At 34.4% G+C, this 9,133-nt stretch overlaps 1 long non-coding RNA gene across 2 annotated transcripts; it reads right to left on the bottom strand.

The window, feature by feature from the left end:
- On the bottom strand, window positions 1,362-4,579 carry LOC105164385. Of its 2 annotated transcripts, XR_002287343.1 has the most exons (4): window positions 4,310-4,579; window positions 2,918-3,050; window positions 2,503-2,816; window positions 1,362-2,379 (listed from the first exon to the last, which is right to left on the bottom strand). It is a non-coding gene; the product is annotated as an uncharacterized LOC105164385 (long non-coding RNA). The 2 variants fall into 2 exon arrangements; XR_848020.2 differs by having other exon boundaries at window positions 1,362-2,816.

The raw sequence follows: 9,133 nt of genomic DNA on the forward strand, positions 1-9,133 counted from the left end.
CAAAATTTCTCAGACATTTTCTTTTCTAGCGTGAGAAGTTTTGGATCAATCCTCTTGGTACCGTTGTAACACTTGTCAAGAATTTCACATGGAAATTCTCTTCTCTGTATTTTCAGAATTTGAAAATGTATTTTCAAAATGTAATATAATCATATATTTTTTCAATAAACCAGGCTCTGATACCATTTCGGCGAGCATTGATGAAAAATTAGAATTTTAGTGTAAATGAACTAAAACAGCTCTTTTAACAGCTGCATAGGGGTAAAAGTGTCCAAAATTCCATCCGTGGTCCTAATTTAAGCGATTCTGCAAGTTACTGTACTTAATTGGAAAATGCTTAAACATAATGAACTAAAATTGAACGCGAGGAAACTTATTGGACCAAATTAATCCTTTTCCCATATATCAATTTTAACATGAACATGGCTACTAAGACATATACAAATAAACCCCAAATAATCAAGTGACACAAAAAAAAATTAACAAATTTGATAGCAAAAAATATATATATTACTACAACCTACACAGTCAAAATATGTTTTTCATGAAATTCTTCATAGAAAAATCAAAATTCAAATTATTCAATAATAGCATAAAAATGGTTGACTTAAGTATAGGAAAATAAACAAAGGCAAGACAAAAAAAAATTGAGAAATAAAAGAACAAAACTCATAAACAATGAAATAAAATTATATATTCATTAAGAACATTTTATAAAAAATCTTAATAATTATAGTTATTATAAGACATAATAATTATTTTATTAATACTTAACAAATTATTACTTAATTTTATATTCTAGAACAATTCAAAATTTGTATTATTACTTAATTTTATATTCTAGAACAATTCAAAATTTGTAACATGGTTATAATTTTTAAAAAATTAATAAAAGATAAATTACCGCCCCAAACTTTTCAAAATCCAAACTGGCGTAATTGCAAAAATAGTCCTGTAAGTAAGGGGGGGTGGGGCGTTCTTGGTCCCATAACTTTAGAACTGGCAATTTTAGTCCCGTGAATTTCAAAAAGGTCACAATTTTAGTCCTTCGCACAAATATGGCCGATTTTTGGATAATTTTGCCCTTTCCTAGCTTTAAAATGAGCAGTTTACTCCAATCTCAATTATTTTGCATTCTAATGCGCATATTTTTGTACATGCTCGCTTAGAATGGTATCAGAGCAGAGGTTTATTCAAAAAATATATGATTATATTATATTTTGATATTATTTATCCACAAATAATAGGAGACTCTTTGAGAGAAAATGGAACCGAATGAAAGTTCGAGTTACAATGATAATAAGGAATATTTCAAGATTCTAGAAATACAAAGGAGACAAGTGTTACAATGGTCCCAACAGGATTGATCAAGAACTTCTCACGCTAGAAAAAAAAAAAAAAAAGAATAGCTGAGAAATTTTGAAGTTCGACAAGTGCTACCAGGAAATGCAGTGAGACATCTACACTCCACTGAAGTCAATGGTAGAATCCCCAACCAGGAGAAACAGAATGGGTAAATTCCTATATAATTTCAATTCTAAAAATTATGACTAAAGGGACTGACTCAAAAGAACTCGAGCCGGGTACATCGCAGATCTCCCAAAATCTGAGGGACATACAAAAGACAGTTTAAGACTATGGACATAGTATGAAAATAAAATCCTTGGGCCAGAAGGTGGACGAGGTTCTTAAAATCCTTCCCGATCTACATAAGGACCTTAAAGATCTGAAGGCAGAAATTGCAGATCTAAAGCTCCAATGTTCTTCGCAAAAGATATGCAGTCCATGGAGGAAAATGTTTATCCAATCATACAAAGTACCCGAAGGACAGCTAGATTCAATGGTGCGAAGAATGTCTTTTCTTAAAGACAATCTGAATGATTGGTGTTATCAAGCATCCATCCAGAAAAAAATAAAATGATTGAGAGGTAAAATCAAAACTCCTCTCTATTGTGATAACAATGATTTTCCGACTATTATAGGAGAATCAAGCGAGCCAAGGAAGAGGAAGAAACAATATAGTGACTCCCACCCCAAGAGTTGCAGAAGAACCTTTTCCCAGTGGAGATTATGTTGGTCCAAGTCCAAAGTCAGAACATACAAATCTGGACAGAGAACAGGACCAACAACGGTTTCATCCCAAGGATCTAGACGAACAGATACAAGAACCCCTACAAGAAGAACTTTCAGATTGGTAAATAGGATGTTCAGAGAGCAGATTGGAAAGTCAATGGAGGCCTATGTGGACGACATGCTCGTAAAGAGTTTGAGATCCAACCATCATTGGGATGAAGTTGAACCCGGCTAAGTGCATGTTTGGAGTAGGTGGCGGAAAATTCTTAGACTACATGATTAGGATACGAGGGATAGAGGCGAACCCTGAAAAGATAGAGGTTATCATGAAGCGAAAATCGCCGACAACAATCAAGGAGGTTAAAACACTAATGGATAAGAATGCATCTCCCAACCGTTTTATTTCTAGGTCAACAAATCGAAATCTACCTTTCTTTAATGTGTTGTGGAAAGCCAAGGAATTTTAGTTAGCCTCCTTCTTCAGCTTCAAGGATTCCTTCTTATGAAGCACGACGGGTTTCACAGCACCATCTTTTCCGGCCAAATCATTAACAGTTTCTGCATAGTTATTGCAAAATTTTGTTATCTCACCAATGCTGTAAAGGGCAGTACTCAAGAAAATTAAAAAGACAATGTTGGAAACTTTGATGAATTGGAGTTCTTTCTATTTTTTTTCTTTAACGTTGCTGTTGTTTTTCTCTTTTGCAGATTGTGCATTTGCCAGCAATTGTGGGCCAAAACTCCTGAAATCAGAAATGATGGTCAATTCTTCTGCTACTTTTATCTTTTAACAAAACAAGAACACACATACACACATGTGTGAGTGGGTGTACAGAAGTGAAACCTTGTTATGGGGCGGGCGATCTGATTTTGAGGCTTCCCCTCAACAGTTGATTCAGTTACGAAGTTTCCAAAATCTCCGGGAACTCGCCGATTTCTGCCTTCGGCACGACCGTTCTTTTGCTTCCCTCCTCCAACTGATCAAACACAAGAAGACTCATCATAACTTTGCTGATAAAATGGGATAAGTTGTCAAGAATTCAAGTTTAAATGTCCCTCGTATGAGAATAGATCAATATGAAGGGAGGGATAACACCAAAGCAAATCCAAGAAGCAGAAGTCCCAAGGACTAATTATGCATCAAATGAAACTAAAACATTGTATCTTGTAATAATTCAGATCGAAACACAGAAGAATCAAGGACGTCAACAATTCTACTCTATCCCCAGGAGAAGAAAATTATCAAGAAAGGCAATGTTGATAGCCCAAACAGAAGTCTAGAACTCTGTTCTTGCGGTAAGGATCACAAAACAAGTATATACGCAGCAAATCCATGAATGATTAACGAAATGCCTGGTACGAATTAATATCAACGGATCATGAACTATTACAGGAAATTCATGCATAAACCTCAATTTAAATCTCCGCAAAATACATGGAAAGAAAGCTGAACCTATGAACTTTTAAGCATTGATCAAACCTGATGAACAGAATATAAGCATGTCATGGAACAAAACAAAATGAAGATAAATTCTTTACAATAATATGCAAATATCATCTTTAGAGCTCTTTCTTCACACAAATTACAGCAGCCCAGTTAGTAAAATCATTCTGCTTTTCTCTCCCCCAAAAGGAAGAGGGAGGCAAAAATAATAGCCACGCAAACAAAAAGAACTACTTATCGAGAACGGTTTTTTATGTTTAAACGAGCAAGAATTTTGTACATCTTAGCCAAAGTTCAAAACAAGAAATGAGACACAGCTGCTCTTCACCATCGATAGATAGTAATAGACGAATCAGCAATGGAATAAACAAACAAAATTCAGCAACCCGCAAGATAGTCTTTGCACTGTAAAGAAAAGAAACCCCACTAGAATCCCTTCAAGAATCACACTGAAACACCCTTCAATTCTAATAAAAAAATAGATCAGAGAGCCCAAAAACCCAAAAATGGATCAAAGCTGATGAACAGAAAAATCACAGAAATCCTCTTCAAGATTCTAAACAAGAACTGAATAAGCAATGGAATAAACACACAAAATTCAGCAACCCGCAAGATAGTCTTTGCACTGTAAAGAAAAGAAACCCCACTTGAATCCTTTCAAGAATCACACTGAAGCACCCTTAAATTCTAACAAAAAATGGATCAGAGAGCCCAAAAAGATTACACAAGCAAAGAAAATATTGAAAGAAAATTATAGTGGCGTTAAAGATAAGCATTAATCCTCAGTTCTACCTCTATCTTGCTCCGGAACTGCAGCTCTAGAAGCCATCACATAACCTGATTCCTCTTCTTTCTCCAACCCTTCTTCTTGATCGTTGATTTCGGGAACCCCTCCAAGAAAGACGATAGAAACACCAAGAGATCACCGCTGTTCGCCTCACCTTTCTTATGGGTTTTCAATCGCCACAATTCACAAACAACGCCTCCCTTCTCTCTCTAGAATTCCCTCTTTCTCTCTCCAAGATTATCTTTTTCTCTACCTTTTCTGTTTTTTCTTATCAGAAAATAGTGATGAAGTGGAGACGGAGTAAAGGCGGAAGGGCGTAGTATATAAAATGTGGGCGAAGTGGCGGGACGCCTCTCTGGCGTTAACGGTCATATTCTCCAGATTTGAATAGGATCCGTTGGATTAATGAGAACGAATGGTTCTGATCAGGTTTCTAGTTCAGTTTTATGGGTTTGTATAAACCTTTACTAGCCGTTAGAAGGGAGAAAAATAGTCCTTTTAAATTCTTTTAGTTTCTAATATTTGTTTCTAATGTTATCAGTCATTTTTTTCACTTTAAATTCTCTTAATATGTTGTTAGCCATCAATTTGATATTCTTTTTATATCTTTCGGACTAAATTAACAGAAAGAAACTTCAAATAATGACCATATTTCTCATCAAAAAGTGGTCAATAAATTAATTTTGAAACAAAATCTAAAATTCGGATATATTTAATGTCAAATATTCTATAAAAATAATGTCAAAGTGGTCAATATATTTAATTCGGATATATTTAATCTAAAAACTAAATAAGTTTCTATAAAAATAAAATAAAAATAAAAAGATAAGGTCATAAGCACTTAATTTTGTAACATTTTATATATTTAATGGTTCAACTAAAAGATTATATTTCACAACTCATATATTCATAGTTTTACTTTTAAAATTTTTACTAGAAATTGACCTAAATGGTTAAAGTACAACATACTCTTAGGCCATGTTTACTTTATTGTATGGAATAAATAAGCCAAATAGTGAATTTATGATTATGTTGTGAATTAGTTGGTGATTGATTTATTTGTAAGTCTTTTAATGATTCCGGAATTCTTTTGATTACTCTATCAAAAAGAAAAAATCTTTTGATTATATATATCACAGTTACTCATTTATATTTAGTAGAGACTTGGACAAATTAATAGATAGTGTTACCAAATTACTTATTACCCCAATATAAGATAAAATGGAATGTCCTGTCAATTATCAATTTTTTAATTTATATAAAGCTCCATTCTTCATTTTCATGGTTTAATTCTTCGCTCAAAGTTGGATTTCCTGGAAACAAAATATTTCGACTGCTTTCTTTGCCTGAGGCAAGAAAGATCGAGAATTCTTTCCCATAGAGAAGTGATGTAATTATGGTTCAAGTGTGCTGGTGATCATCTATTATTTATGTGTTGCGTTTATATTTTGACCCCTATAGACATTTTCCATTCTTGGTGTTGCACCTAACTTTTAATTTTTTTTTCTCTACATCAGCGATGATTTTTTTTTTTTTGCTTTTAAGAAATGGAGAGGAAAAGAAAATCATTATGAAGAAGAACCAACACCATAGAGACCAACAAACAATACCTGAAGAAAGGAGGAAAGCACTCTGTTGTTTTGTAGAGTTGTTACAACCATTTAAATTAGTGTCTCACGTGCATTAATTGCACTTGACACAAGAAGATGTAATTTTCATTAAAAATGAGGGCATGCTGGAAAATTCATGCGACAAAGTTGCGGACATAAAAGGTAGCAAAACACAATTCCAAATGGGTTGTCCTCTTCGGCTTCTAATCAGCCACAATAGTTCGTGATTAAAATCACCTAAATTTGTGGCGCAATGCTGGGCCAACCCACTTAGTCAAATTGCTATACAACACACTACTAAATAGGATTGTAAAAAAAGATATACCCCTTATATACTAAAGTAAATATTGCCTTAAAGAATAAACTGATCTAAACTTTAACCTTCAAGAAACATTATTCCATTTAACTAAAATAAAATGACTCTTTTTTTTTAATTTCTCATAATTATGTATAGTAATTTCCTTTTAATTTTATAATGTTGAACCTAAAAATTGGATTTATGAAATTACAATGTCTTTACATCCATTAATAACTTTTTTGTGGGACTACCATTTATATATTGATATATATTTATTTTTAAAATATTAATTTGATTTTTGACAGACTTACAACATAGTGTATTTATGAGTATCTTATGGCCTCGTTTGATTAGTGTAGTAAATTGGGTGGTATGAAGCATGGAATAATAATTAATTTCATCATCTATTATATGTTATTTGGCTTGATGAACTGTGAGGTGTGATTTGGTCAGGTATACACTTCTTTGGGCATTACGTTTGGCTTTCTTTCCTCCACATCAAGTTCCAGTCGATTACATATGATCTTGAGGTCCTTCTATGCATTCAAATTATATTTGTTTTTCTTTTATATATCCATTACGGTATTGAATATATTATCAAATACATTCTTCTTAATGTGCATGAAATCAAGGTTGTGTTGTATTCGATGGGTCGACCAATACTCAAGCTCCCAAAATATGCTTTTCATTGTCCACTTATGGTCTGTACTGTATTCGTCTAGGAGTGACAACGGCATCTCAACCGCAGGACTGAACTCTTCAACCCATTTGCGGATTTGTTCTTCCGTCAATGTTGGTCATGCAACTTTCCTCTCTACTCGATTCTTAGTGAATGTTTTCTTATCCGAACGGTAAGGATGGTCCTGGGGGAGGAATTGTTTGTGACAGTCAAAGTAGCATGCTTCCTATCATTCTGCAGGTAGAATGCACATGTGTCTTCCATACAAGATGAACACCCCATAACACCTGCGTAACTCCATCCAGACTCCACCCAATAAGCGGGTAGGTCGTTCATAGTCCATATCAACGTAGCGCGCATTGGGAATGTCTCATTCTTCGCACTGTCGTGCGTTATTACATCCACATGCACAAATTCTATAACTCTTCGATGAGCGGCTCCAGGTAAATATTGATGAGACGTTTCGGATTGCAGAGACTGGGGATCACCATTGTCAGGAACTTATATTCTGAATTAATTCACATTCTCGGGAGGAGATTGTACGGTGTAAGTATAACGGGCCAACACGAGTACGTATAACCATACTGCTCCGAGCAGTGCGAACCCATTTGTGCACAAATCCAATCTAATATTACATGGCTCTACTGCAAAATTGGGATATCTCTGGTCAAAATATCTTCATGCCACTACATTAGACGGATGACACATGGATCCCTCCTCGGTCTAATGGTTGGCATGCCACGCCATTTGCTTGGCGGTCGCTTCCGAAGCATATAACCTCTACAGGCAAGGGGTAATCGCTAGGTACTAAGAATGGCATACAGTGTCTTCTTGCAATTAGTTGCTCTCTGGCCGGCTTGTACCTAGTTTCTATACAAAACTTGCAATAGTCCATATCAATATGGTCCTTCCAGTACAACATGCAACTATTCTTACACGCATCAATCTTCTCAACAGGTAAGCCCAAGTCTCTTATCAATTTCTTCGTACTATAGTAATCCTGGGGTAGGGTGTGGTCACGCAACAATATTTAATCAGCTCATTGCGACATTAGATCATATATATGCTGAGAAATATGGCCCTCGGATTTGATATTTACAAACTCAGCTACAACCCCCAATTGGGATTGGATGCAATCGTTCCCTGCTTGGCAGCATGCATTACATCGTGAAATCGATCTGTCAGCCCAAATATATAGGGGCCCCTATCGCAATATGAACTAGACCTACTTTAGTAGGACACGACCTCATACCGTCTTGGTTATAACTAGAAGACTAGACAGGTGGCTCGACAGCATCAAAAACTATCCTCTGCGCCCAATCCATCACGCCGCATCACCCCAAGATGTACTCGTCCCCTACATAACATGAAAATTGGGAGCTTACTCCTCCTGCAACGGGGCGGCCATTACAGCCGTAAAATACTCCTGCACCCTTTCCTCCCCATGAGAAGTCCCATTATAATATTTCGGCATAAAATCTTTCATAAATAGGTCGAAATTACTTCATCCGTGGTTTTTCAAAACTACATTATTGCACTTCTGACAAGAACACCTAATTTTCTCACCATCCACATATGTATGTTGACACTTCGCCATTCTATAAATATAGCAACACCATCTTGAACCGTCCTACTCAGAAGGTTCTTTTCATACATCCATCTCCTCAACTGTCCCAACATGATGATTAGTCGTACATATACACAGATATATATTATTATAATTAATATTAAATTTTATTAAATATAATAAAATTACAACAAATATATAATCAGTTGACAAATAAAGGGTTAAAGTTGTTACCTGATCAAAGAAAAAATACTACTAAAGGATGTTATTTTTTGACTTTTTTTATTTAATATTATAATTTGTGAATAGTTAAAAAGAAAAATGAAAAAACTATGTGTATTTATTGAAATACAAGTTTTTAAATAAAAATTCTTATAGAATATTTCGTTTTTTCTCCACATTCATATGAGGAAAAAGTTCATAAAAGGGCATTCAATAATAATAATAAGAGAGCGAGTGTTTAATTTTTTTAAAAAATTATAAAAATGTGACAGAAGTTCTATTTTTTCAAATTTAATACTAATCAAAACTCAAATATTTTTCGAAAGCTACCCAAAAAATGAAGTAATTTTTTTTTAATATAGTTCATTATTAAATTATTGTAAAATAAAAGAGAAGTTGATGGTAGAGAAAATAATCAATATGATAGTCTATTCCATCTCTTGATAAAATTGA

Source organism: Sesamum indicum, linkage group LG6, assembly GCF_000512975.1.
Source record: "Sesamum indicum cultivar Zhongzhi No. 13 linkage group LG6, S_indicum_v1.0, whole genome shotgun sequence".
NCBI classification, from domain to species: domain Eukaryota; kingdom Viridiplantae; phylum Streptophyta; class Magnoliopsida; order Lamiales; family Pedaliaceae; genus Sesamum; species Sesamum indicum.